Source organism: Phyllobates terribilis, unplaced genomic scaffold (genome assembly GCF_046119375.1).
Source record: "Phyllobates terribilis strain yellow unplaced genomic scaffold, ASM4611937v1 Scaffold_249__1_contigs__length_2872098, whole genome shotgun sequence".
In the NCBI taxonomy this organism is placed as follows: Eukaryota; Metazoa; Chordata; class Amphibia; order Anura; family Dendrobatidae; genus Phyllobates; species Phyllobates terribilis.
This window is the reverse complement of record NW_027363009.1, coordinates 253822-266211: the sequence shown is the minus strand read 5'-3', so window position 1 is coordinate 266211 and position 12390 is coordinate 253822. Positions and strand designations below refer to the sequence as shown.

Sequence of the window (12390 nt, the reverse complement as noted above, 5' to 3'; positions counted from 1 at the left end):
TGAGCCTTTATATACCTGCGCACAGCAGCAGCCACCTTCAGTCTGCTGCTGGACAGCCAGCAGCAGCAGCAGCAGGAGAGGTAATTAATCAGCAACCCTCCTGCTAAGGGTAGACAGCTGCTCGTTCCACCCCCCCCCCCCCCCGCCTTAATTGGTTCTCCTCCCTTCCAACGGTGTTGAGGCGGGTGGGAACAGCCGGGGGTTGAGGGTACTGTGCTAAAAGAGGTGGAGTTATGCAGATCTAAAACGCGTGGATTGCAGCAGCAGCAAGCCGAAAAGTGCAGGCATGTGAGGGATCTAGAGGTTGACAGCATGTCTTCTTAACGGGAGTCCAGGTGGCCATCTCCACAAATGGACTTTTCAGAATCCTTGGGTGGCACCGTAGTCGGAAACCAATTCTGGTTATCGCTTCTCGGCCTTTTGGCTAAGATCAAGTGTAGTATCTGTTCTTATCAGTTTAATATCTGATACGTCCCCTATCTGGGGACCATATATTAAATGGATTTTTAGAACAGGGAGATGGAAAAAGAGCTTGCTCTGTCCACTCCACGCATTGACCTGGTATTGCAGTATCTCCAGGACCGGTGCACCCCTTCTTTAATGCAGTTTCTAAAATCAGAAAGAATTGAATTCAATGCTTTTTGTTCATTTTGCTTGTTTGTCGGATTTTGGGATGAACTCTTTGGCTTTGCTTTTCTTCTCCTCATTGGATTTTTCATGTTAAAAGTTGCAGAAGCCAGATGACAAGCTCATTTTGGTTCAACTTCAGCAACTGTGCATTGCATTGCCATGTAATGTAATGTAATGCAATGCTATCTATCTAGCTCTCCCTCTATACTTCCTTTTGGATAAACAGACATATTAGGCAAGCATTTTGGAGCTTTCACCTAAATAACTACAGGTGGTGAGATAAGCTGCACAATATAATTGACCTTTCAGTATATTGTTGCACACACACCATCTATTTAGCAAATGCCCTTGTTATCAACAGCAGCCTTTTAAACTCACCTGAGCTAACAGGTATGTGAGCTGGTTACTCTGCTGCGCTTAAAATTTCTTTTTTGGTTTGCTACAATGCCTTTTCTGAAACGTTGTCTCCCTCTGCTGGAACACTGACTTCTTTCATTTAATGCCTGCAGACTATAAAAGAGAAACCAACCCAAAAAGTTTGGTTGATTAGTCTGTGGCATTCTTTTAAACTGTTGCTTATGGCGGTCTCTGTGAGCTTCTCAGTGACATTCAGCCATCCAGGTATCCCGCCTGCAGTAGACGGAATGTGGCAAAGGAACGCTGGCTGCGCGTGTCATAATAGGCTCTGAGCCTTTATATACCTGCGCACAGCAGCAGCCACCTTCAGTCTGCTGCTGGACAGCCAGCAGCAGCAGCAGCAGGAGAGGTAATTAATCAGCAACCCTCCTGCTAAGGGTAGACAGCTGCTCGTTCCACCCCCCCCCCCCCGCCTTAATTGGTTCTCCTCCCTTCCAACGGTGTTGAGGCGGGTGGGAACAGCCGGGGGTTGAGGGTACTGTGCTAAAAGAGGTGGAGTTATGCAGATCTAAAACGCGTGGATTGCAGCAGCAGCAAGCCGAAAAGTGCAGGCATGTGAGGGATCTAGAGGTTGACAGCATGTCTTCTTAACGGGAGTCCAGGTGGCCATCTCCACAAATGGACTTTTCAGAATCCTTGGGTGGCACCGTAGTCGGAAACCAATTCTGGTTATCGCTTCTCGGCCTTTTGGCTAAGATCAAGTGTAGTATCTGTTCTTATCAGTTTAATATCTGATACGTCCCCTATCTGGGGACCATATATTAAATGGATTTTTAGAACAGGGAGATGGAAAAAGAGCTTGCTCTGTCCACTCCACGCATTGACCTGGTATTGCAGTATCTCCAGGACCGGTGCACCCCTTCTTTAATGCAGTTTCTAAAATCAGAAAGAATTGAATTCAATGCTTTTTGTTCATTTTGCTTGTTTGTCGGATTTTGGGATGGACTCTTTGGCTTTGCTTTTCTTCTCCTCATTGGATTTTTCATGTTAAAAGTTGCAGAAGCCAGATGACAAGCTCATTTTGGTTCAACTTCAGCAACTGTGCATTGCATTGCCATGTAATGTAATGTAATGCAATGCTATCTATCTAGCTCTCCCTCTATACTTCCTTTTGGATAAACAGACATATTAGGCAAGCATTTTGGAGCTTTCACCTAAATAACTACAGGTGGTGAGATAAGCTGCACAATATAATTGACCTTTCAGTATATTGTTGCACACACACCATCTATTTAGCAAATGCCCTTGTTATCAACAGCAGCCTTTTAAACTCACCTGAGCTAACAGGTATGTGAGCTGGTTACTCTGCTGCGCTTAAAATTTCTTTTTTGGTTTGCTACAATGCCTTTTCTGAAACGTTGTCTCCCTCTGCTGGAACACTGACTTCTTTCATTTAATGCCTGCAGACTATAAAAGAGAAACCAACCCAAAAAGTTTGGTTGATTAGTCTGTGGCATTCTTTTAAACTGTTGCTTATGGCGGTCTCTGTGAGCTTCTCAGTGACATTCAGCCATCCAGGTATCCCGCCTGCAGTAGACGGAATGTGGCAATGGAACGCTGGCTGCGCGTGTCATAATAGGCTCTGAGCCTTTATATACCTGCGCACAGCAGCAGCCACCTTCAGTCTGCTGCTGGACAGCCAGCAGCAGCAGCAGCAGGAGAGGTAATTAATCAGCAACCCTCCTGCTAAGGGTAGACAGCTGCTCGTTCCACCCCCCCCCCCCCGCCTTAATTGGTTCTCCTCCCTTCCAACGGTGTTGAGGCGGGTGGGAACAGCCGGGGGTTGAGGGTACTGTGCTAAAAGAGGTGGAGTTATGCAGATCTAAAACGCGTGGATTGCAGCAGCAGCAAGCCGAAAAGTGCAGGCATGTGAGGGATCTAGAGGTTGACAGCATGTCTTCTTAACGGGAGTCCAGGTGGCCATCTCCACAAATGGACTTTTCAGAATCCTTGGGTGGCACCGTAGTCGGAAACCAATTCTGGTTATCGCTTCTCGGCCTTTTGGCTAAGATCAAGTGTAGTATCTGTTCTTATCAGTTTAATATCTGATACGTCCCCTATCTGGGGACCATATATTAAATGGATTTTTAGAACAGGGAGAAGGAAAAAGAGCTTGCTCTGTCCACTCCACGCATTGACCTGGTATTGCAGTATCTCCAGGACCGGTGCACCCCTTCTTTAATGCAGTTTCTAAAATCAGAAAGAATTGAATTCAATGCTTTTTGTTCATTTTGCTTGTTTGTCTGATTTTGGGATGGACTCTTTGGCTTTGCTTTTCTTCTCCTCATTGGATTTTTCATGTTAAAAGTTGCAGAAGCCAGATGACAAGCTCATTTTGGTTCAACTTCAGCAACTGTGCATTGCATTGCCATGTAATGTAATGTAATGCAATGCTATCTATCTAGCTCTCCCTCTATACTTCCTTTTGGATAAACAGACATATTAGGCAAGCATTTTGGAGCTTTCACCTAAATAACTACAGGTGGTGAGATAAGCTGCACAATATAATTGACCTTTCAGTATATTGTTGCACACACACCATCTATTTAGCAAATGCCCTTGTTATCAACAGCAGCCTTTTAAACTCACCTGAGCTAACAGGTATGTGAGCTGGTTACTCTGCTGCGCTTAAAATTTCTTTTTTGGTTTGCTACAATGCCTTTTCTGAAACGTTGTCTCCCTCTGCTGGAACACTGACTTCTTTCATTTAATGCCTGCAGACTATAAAAGAGAAACCAACCCAAAAAGTTTGGTTGATTAGTCTGTGGCATTCTTTTAAACTGTTGCTTATGGCGGTCTCTGTGAGCTTCTCAGTGACATTCAGCCATCCAGGTATCCCGCCTGCAGTAGACGGAATGTGGCAATGGAACGCTGGCTGCGCGTGTCATAATAGGCTCTGAGCCTTTATATACCTGCGCACAGCAGCAGCCACCTTCAGTCTGCTGCTGGACAGCCAGCAGCAGCAGCAGCAGGAGAGGTAATTAATCAGCAACCCTCCTGCTAAGGGTAGACAGCTGCTCGTTCCACCCCCCCCCCCGCCTTAATTGGTTCTCCTCCCTTCCAACGGTGTTGAGGCGGGTGGGAACAGCCGGGGGTTGAGGGTACTGTGCTAAAAGAGGTGGAGTTATGCAGATCTAAAACGCGTGGATTGCAGCAGCAGCAAGCCGAAAAGTGCAGGCATGTGAGGGATCTAGAGGTTGACAGCATGTCTTCTTAACGGGAGTCCAGGTGGCCATCTCCACAAATGGACTTTTCAGAATCCTTGGGTGGCACCGTAGTCGGAAACCAATTCTGGTTATCGCTTCTCGGCCTTTTGGCTAAGATCAAGTGTAGTATCTTTCGAAAAGGCGGTTTTGGATGTTGGCCGCCCTAGTAGATTGATACATTATGCACACTGGGGTTTAGGCGCTTGTTAGTACGCCAGGTGGCTAATATAGTCATCTGGTGGAAAGCATGGCCCCCCAGGATCGACGCCATTGGGCCGGGGAAGATCGAAAGCCCGAAGTGTGAAGTGCCCCAGGAGTGGTGACCCTGGGGTGCCTTAACTCACTGGGATTGGGAACCCCACTTGAGTTTATGGCACATTTGCACAAGCACTTCAAATTTTCTTTCTTTGCACACACCCTTATTCCGGGCCTTCTGGTCTTAGGATGGGGAATTTTTCAATTCCCGGTCGAAGGTCCGGGCAGTATTATACTGTGAAACCTTCACTATTTATTTAATTTCTTTGTCACTGTGTGTCCACTTATTCACGTGTGTCACGTCCTACTAGGATTTTGTCGGGATGCGGTTCCCTTACGGGTTCCTCTCTTGGCAGGTCTAGGGGGGGAGTGTGTGGCCATCAGGTTCCGCTCCCCCCTGAACCCCCCTGGCTCTCCTCTTTCGGGAGGAGAGCGTTGTTGGCTCCCCTCTTCCGGGAGGGGAGCACAGTCTTTGGCTCCCAGTGCCTTGCTCGGGTGAGAACTCGGGCAGGTGCTGGGGGTAAGATTGGGTCGCCTCTGGCTTCGGCTGGAGGTGGCTTTTTGTCCCTGTTCCTCGCTGTGGCCTTTTGGCTCGGAGGGACGGGGAATGGTTTGGGGGACCCTTCTCCTTTTGGAGAGGGTTTCAAGAAGACCAGCATCCTAGTGCACTTTTTTTGTGGCATTTGTCACTTTTTTAAGCGCACTCGGGTTTTGTACACGAATTCGGGCTTTCGATAAAAAAAAAAAAATCTGTTCTTATCAGTTTAATATCTGATACGTCCCATATCTGGGGACCATATATTAAATGGATTTTTAGAACAGGGAGATGGAAAAAGAGCTTGCTTTGTCCACTCCACGCATTGACCTGGTATTGCAGTATCTCCAGGACCGGTGCACCCCTTCTTTAATGCAGTTTCTAAAATCAGAAAGAATTGAATTCAATGCTTTTTGTTCATTTTGCTTGTTTGTCGGATTTTGGGATGGACTCTTTGGCTTTGCTTTTCTTCTCCTCATTGGATTTTTCATGTTAAAAGTTGCAGAAGCCAGATGACAAGCTCATTTTGGTTCAAGTTCAGCAACTGTGCATTGCATTGCCATGTAATGTAATGTAATGCAATGCTATCTATCTAGCTCTCCCTCTATACTTCCTTTTGGATAAACAGACATATTAGGCAAGCATTTTGGAGCTTTCACCTAAATAACTACAGGTGGTGAGATAAGCTGCACAATATAATTGACCTTTCAGTATATTGTTGCACACACACCATCTATTTAGCAAATGCCCTTGTTATCAACAGCAGCCTTTTAAACTCACCTGAGCTAACAGGTATGTGAGCTGGTTACTCTGCTGCGCTTAAAATTTCTTTTTTGGTTTGCTACAATGCCTTTTCTGAAACGTTGTCTCCCTCTGCTGGAACACTGACTTCTTTCATTTAATGCCTGCAGACTATAAAAGAGAAACCAACCCAAAAAGTTTGGTTGATTAGTCTGTGGCATTCTTTTAAACTGTTGCTTATGGCGGTCTCTGTGAGCTTCTCAGTGACATTCAGCCATCCAGGTATCCCGCCTGCAGTAGACGGAATGTGGCAATGGAACGCTGGCTGCGCGTGTCATAATAGGCTCTGAGCCTTTATATACCTGCGCACAGCAGCAGCCACCTTCAGTCTGCTGCTGGACAGCCAGCAGCAGCAGCAGCAGGAGAGGTAATTAATCAGCAACCCTCCTGCTAAGGGTAGACAGCTGCTCGTTCCACCCCCCCCCCCGCCTTAATTGGTTCTCCTCCCTTCCAACGGTGTTGAGGCGGGTGGGAACAGCCGGGGGTTGAGGGTACTGTGCTAAAAGAGGTGGAGTTATGCAGATCTAAAACGCGTGGATTGCAGCAGCAGCAAGCCGAAAAGTGCAGGCATGTGAGGGATCTAGAGGTTGACAGCATGTCTTCTTAACGGGAGTCCAGGTGGCCATCTCCACAAATGGACTTTTCAGAATCCTTGGGTGGCACCGTAGTCGGAAACCAATTCTGGTTATCGCTTCTCGGCCTTTTGGCTAAGATCAAGTGTAGTATCTGTTCTTTTAAGAACACAAGAGCTACGATCTACACTTGATGAGAGCGATCGAACTCGGAAGGAGAAGAGCTTCGGAGCCCAGCTGACATCAGAGAACGAAGGCGGATATCGGTGGGAGGAAGAAGTTCTAAAGAATCCAGAAGAAGACGAAGACTCGGAGAAGAATCGGGCTGTCCTGTGGAATCTTCGAGGAAGAAAATCATCGAGACAAAGACCTTTCGGGGAATTTGTCCAGAACACGACGGGAGAAGAATCTGCATAGCTCCACCCATTCCGGGAAGAGTTCCAGATCCAGCTCCAAGAAGTAACTGCAGGAGGAAAGCCATGGCAAGCGCTGCGAGGAAGGCCGAAAAGAAGAGCCTGGAGCTGGGGACAGCCAGGAGGGCCCAGCCAGGAGCCGATTCTGACCCCAAGGACTCTGCCTCCACGACTGGCCAGCAGAAGGGACCCCAGAAGCCCCGCCACGAAGCTCCAGCCCTGGAGCCATGGATGCGGCAGACGGTGGCCCTGAAGCTGAAGGAAGTGGATGGGAGGGTGCCGGACATGTCCTCGGACGTGTTCTGCCAGAAGATGCTGCTGGATCGAGGCTTCTCCAGGTCGGACACCCTCAGCATCCAGACCTTCTTGACGGGGATCTTCTTCGTCACCTTCGCCACTGTGAACACCTGCAGGAGGTTCTGGGAAATGGTAAGCGCAAAAGGACCGGATAATTCTTTCTCTGCCTTTACAGGTAGCTGCCCTATCCAGAGGGATGAAAGGAGGATCACGGTCTCCATGCGCAACCCGCACACCCCAGGCCAAGACATCTGTACCTTCCTGAGACGCTTCTGTTTGGTTGTGAAGGAACCCTCTCACATCCTGAATGGACTCGGCTTCTGGACAGGTAAGTGGTCGGTGACCGTTAGACTTCACAGGGACCTGGCGTACTCAGACGGACTTCGGCACCTGCCCCCGACATTCTCCCTGGGCAACTCCTACGGCCTCATCTATTACCCGGACATGCCGCGGAACTGCAGGAGATGCGGCAAGAACGGCCACGAGATGAAGGACTGCAAGGAGGATGCCTGCAGGATTTGTCGAGTGACGGGACACAGCTCGAAGGACTGCCCGAAGAAGACGTCCTGCAACCTGTGTGGGCTGGCGGCTCATCTGTACAAGGATTGCCCCAGGCGTGAGAGATCCTGGGCATCGGTGGTTGCGACGACCCCAGCTACGGAGGACAAGGCCCCGACGACCAGGCCTGTGAAGGTCAAGGACGCGACGACCAAGGCCCCAGCGGCCAAGGCCGAGACGACCAAGGCCAAAGCGGTCAAGGAGTCGGTGGCCAAAGCCCCAGCGACGGTCCCAGCAGCTCCGAAGCAGAAGAAAAAGTCAAAGGAGGGTAAGAGTTCTGTCACCCCTCTCTCGATCCCTCCCCCTGCCACCCCCGTCCAATCCCCCCCCACCCCGGCCACCCCTGCTGAGGATTCCACTTCCTCTTCCTCCTTCCCCTACTCCTCAGCAGGTGTCCTTTCCCCTGCCCCGGCAGCCACTCTCCCTCCCCAGACCATGGTAGCGGTGGAATTAACCTTTCCTCCACCCGCCGCTATCTATTCCGAGGAGGATTTTCCCCTTCTTGTCTCCCCAGTTCCAACCCGGGGAAAGAGGAAGGTGGAGGACAGCCCTGCTACTGAATCCTCCAAAAAGAAGATTCTGGATTTCGTAGGCGAAAAGGAGGATACCCTCCCTGAGCCAGAAGAGATGGAGCACATGGTTGAGACCCTGGTGGCCGAGCCAGAAGAGGAGGAACTGGTGGTCGCCGAGATTGAGGCCGCGCTGCTTGACCAGATGGAGGAAGAGGGCCTTCTGGTGATCCCGTCACCAGCAGTCAACACCGACGAGGGACCACCCGACCGGAGTGGTAACTAAGGTGTATTGCCTGCGCTAACTTTTTCTTTTTTCCCTACATGATGGCTAATATTAACTTATTTTCCATTAATGTCAGGAGCATCAAGGACAAGTTCAGACGTCAGACTATTTATGCCTTCCTTACTTCCCAGTTGTGTGATGTTTATATGTTGCAGGAATGTTCCCTTCCCTCCTCTAGGTCCTTCAAACATCTGGCCAGGGAGTGGTCCCACGGTCCATCCTACTGGTCCGGTGGGGGTGACTGCAAGTCTGCGGGGGTCGCAATTCTGATCAGGGGGGGCGCATTCACGCTTGAGTCCGTCCAGGAGCTCATCTGCGGCAGGGCTCTTGTTGTAGATGGCAACTGGGCGGGGGAACCTGTCAGGTTCATCAACGTGTATGCGTCCCCACTGAAGAATGAGCGTTTGGAGCTTTTCCAGACCCTGCGGCTTCAGCTTGCCACCACCAGGACCTTAGTGATGGCCGGGGATTTCAACTGCCCCATCGAGGAGGACGGACGTAGTTCTGGCACATCTGCCAAGTTGGACATCACGTCCAAGCTGCTCATCGAGATGGTAACCGAGGCCTCTCTTCAGGACGTGGTGGGCTCCATGGGGAGAGGCTCCACGAACTATTCGTGGAGCCGACCCGATGGCTCACTCCGCTCCAGGATTGACTTTGTGTTCACCTCTCGGGCAGTCAGGCAGAGTAGGCACTCGATGGTCTCCTGCTTCTTCTCCGACCACAGAGCCATTCACTTACAAGGTGTCCTCGGCGACAGTTTTCCGTCCGGCCCCGGCTCCTGGAAGCTGAATTGTGCTCTGCTGGCTCAGGATGAAGTCGTGGAGGAGCTGAGAGCAGCCTACGCAATGTGGCAGTCCTACAAGGGTAGCTTCCAAACAGTCTCTGATTGGTGGGAATATGTTAAACTTGAGTTTCGCTGTTTCTTTCAGGCCAAGGGTCGACAACAGGAGTGTGAGAAGAGGAGGGACTTCAGAGGGCTGCAGCGCGAGCTGCGGTCGCTGCAGGACCTTCTTCACTGCGGCTGGGACGTGAGGGAGGAGCTGGAGGAGACCAAGAAGAGCCTGAAAAGGCACTTTGAGGAGGAGTCCAAGCGAATCATCTTCCGTTCCAAAGTGGAGAATCTGGAGAAGGGTGAGAAATGTAACTCATTCTTTTTCAGGAAACTTCATGCCGGTCACACGCCCCTGAACGAGCTGCGAGACGAGAGCGGAAACATGCGACGTGGGAAGGAGGACGTGATGAGGGTCGTCAGCGACTTCTACAGCGAACTCTACTCCCACAAGACTACCGACCCCGACGCTGCTGATAAGTTCCTGTCAGGTATCACTAACCATCTTGATCCTGCAGGCACGGCAGCCTTGGACAAACCTCTGATGGTGGGCGAATTGCTCTCTGCCGCTAAATCCTTTAGGACCGGCAGGACCCCGGGCAGTGATGGTCTTCCAGCGGAGCTCTATGTAGCGCTGGGAGCAGGGGCGGACACAGACTGTAGTGGGCCCCTGTGCAAGAAATTTTGGGGGGCCCCCCCTGCCCTTCATAAGGCAACAAAGTTATGTAAACATAACCCCCCATGTGCATCTCTCACCCCCCCATGTGCAGCTCTCATCCCACCCATGTGCAGCTCTCACCCCCCGTGCATCTCTCATCCCCCCCATGTGCATCTCTCATCCCCCCCATGTGCATCTCTCATCCCCCTCCGTGCATCTCTCATCCCCCCCATGCATCTCTCATCCCCCCCATGTGCATCTCTCATCCCCCCCCATGTGCATCTCTCATCCCCCCCCATGTGCATCTCTCATCCCCCCCCCCATGTGCATCTCTCATCCCCCCCCATGTGCATCTCTCATCCCCCCCCATGTGCATCTCTCATCCCCCCCATGTGCATCTCTGATTCCCCCCACTCCTAGTTAATTAATTGTATTTAAAAAAAATAAAACTTGTTATACTTACCCCCATGCAATCCCTGCAGAATCCTGGCGCTCGTCCACGTCGCTGCCACCAGGTTCTCCTGACGTTCGGCCATGTGACGGCGCCACATACATAGCCATCAGCTTTTGTTTTGGCCAAAAGATTTTTAAAGCCGCCACCACGATAAGGTAGACTCTTCTGGGCGGGCCCTACTCTAACCTATTAAAATTTTCTTAAAATATCCAATACTCTTTTTAGATATATTTTTATTTAGTTTTCTTTAAGGGAATGTGTCATATACATTTTTTTTTTAAATGACCAATAATACCACATACAGGGAATACCGCCACACCATGACCAGACCACATATTACCACAACATAGTGACCGAATAATACCACACAGAAGGGAGAAAAACTGCCACACCATGACCAGACCACATATTACCACTACATTACTAATATTACCACCACATTACTAATATTACCATAAGTGTCATTATACACGGGAGCTCTATACATGGTATGTATAACGTAAGTGTCCAGGTAATCTAGTGATCACCAGTGAAATTATACACAGGAGCTCTGTATATAGTGTCAGTGTACAGGTAATACAGTGACATTATACACAGGAGCTCTGTATATAGTGTACAGGTAATACAGTGATCATCAGTGACATTATACACAGGAGCTCTGTATATAGTGTCAGTGTACAGGTAATACAGGGATCACCAGTGACATTATACACAGGAGCTCTGTATATAGTGTCAGTGTACAGGTAATACAGTGATCACCAGTGAAATTATACACAGGAGCTCTGTATATAGTGTCAGTGTACAGGTAATACAGTGATCACCAGTGACATTATACACAGGAGCTCTGTATATAGTGTCAGTGTACAGGTAATACAGTGATCACCAGTGACATTATACACAGTGTACATGTAATAGACTGACTCACCGGTGACGTCTCTAGGTGAAGTCCTTCATCTTCGCTTTTCTCCTTCATCCAGCACAGACCGCCATCACTCGTCTCTGCATAAAATAACACAGTTATCTAGAGCACATTCCCCAACTTCTACATTACGCAGCTGAATACAGACGTGCATCCACCATCAATATATGGTTAGTTATTAGGCAACCTACCATTCCAAATATAAATTGTAATCCACCACTGTGCCCCCATTAACTGTAAATAGGCACTTAATATATAATTTAATTAGAACCTCTACTCTTTCCGCCAATTTGTTACCAGTCACACTCCTGCATCCGCAACGCCCCCTACTCTATACTTCCTGCTCCCCGCATTCAATATTTACATGCACCCCCTGCCCCAATTCATTATATCATGTCCGTGCTCTCCCCACCCCATCATCATTTATCATTTACTCTCCCCCACCCCACATTCGTTATGTGCCCCTCTCTCATCCCCCTCCCCCACATGTGCCCCTCTCTCATCCCCCTCCCCCACATGTGCCCCTCTCTCATCCCCCTCCCCCACATGTGCCCCTCTCTCATCCCCCTCCCCCACATGTGCCCCTCTCGCATCCCCCTCCCCCACATGTGCCCCTCTCTCATCCCCCTCCCCCACATGTGCCCCTCTCTCATCCCCCTCCCCCACATGTGCCCCTCTCTCATCCCCCTCCCCCACATGTGCCCCTCTCTCATCCCCCTCCACCACATGTGCATCTCCCATCTCATCCCCCTCCACCACATGTGCATCTCCCATCTCCCCCCCCCACACACATGTGCATCTCCCATCTCCCCCCCACCACACACATGTGCATCTCCCATCTCCCCCCCACACACACATGTGCATCTCCCATCTCCCCCCCCCACACACACACATGTGCATCTCCCATCTCCCCCCCCCACACACACACATGTGCATCTCCCATCTCCCCCCCCCACACACACACACATGTGCATCTCCCATCTCCCCCCCCCACACACACACACACATGTGCATCTCCCATCTCCCCCCCCACACACACATACACACA

The 12390-nt window shown here is 49.9% G+C and overlaps 4 non-coding genes and 2 pseudogenes across 4 annotated transcripts; all 6 read left to right on the top strand.

The window, feature by feature from the left end:
* Positions 1–404: 404 nt before the first annotated feature.
* LOC141218493 (U2 spliceosomal RNA) lies at positions 405–595 on the top strand. Its single transcript, XR_012287190.1, has one exon. It is a non-coding gene; the product is annotated as a U2 spliceosomal RNA (small nuclear RNA).
* A 1123-nt stretch (positions 596–1718) lies between these two features.
* LOC141218492 (U2 spliceosomal RNA) lies at positions 1719–1909 on the top strand. The gene has a single exon (XR_012287189.1). It is a non-coding gene; the product is annotated as a U2 spliceosomal RNA (small nuclear RNA).
* Positions 1910–3032: 1123 nt separating this feature from the next.
* LOC141218105 (U2 spliceosomal RNA) lies at positions 3033–3223 on the top strand. The gene has a single exon (XR_012286867.1). It is a non-coding gene; the product is annotated as a U2 spliceosomal RNA (small nuclear RNA).
* A 1121-nt stretch (positions 3224–4344) lies between these two features.
* On the top strand, positions 4345–4436 carry LOC141218422 (U2 spliceosomal RNA; annotated as a pseudogene).
* Positions 4437–5225: 789 nt separating this feature from the next.
* Positions 5226–5410, top strand: LOC141218389 (U2 spliceosomal RNA). The gene has a single exon (XR_012287130.1). It is a non-coding gene; the product is annotated as a U2 spliceosomal RNA (small nuclear RNA).
* A 1121-nt stretch (positions 5411–6531) lies between these two features.
* LOC141218397 (U2 spliceosomal RNA) lies at positions 6532–6611 on the top strand (annotated as a pseudogene).
* Positions 6612–12390: the final 5779 nt, after the last annotated feature.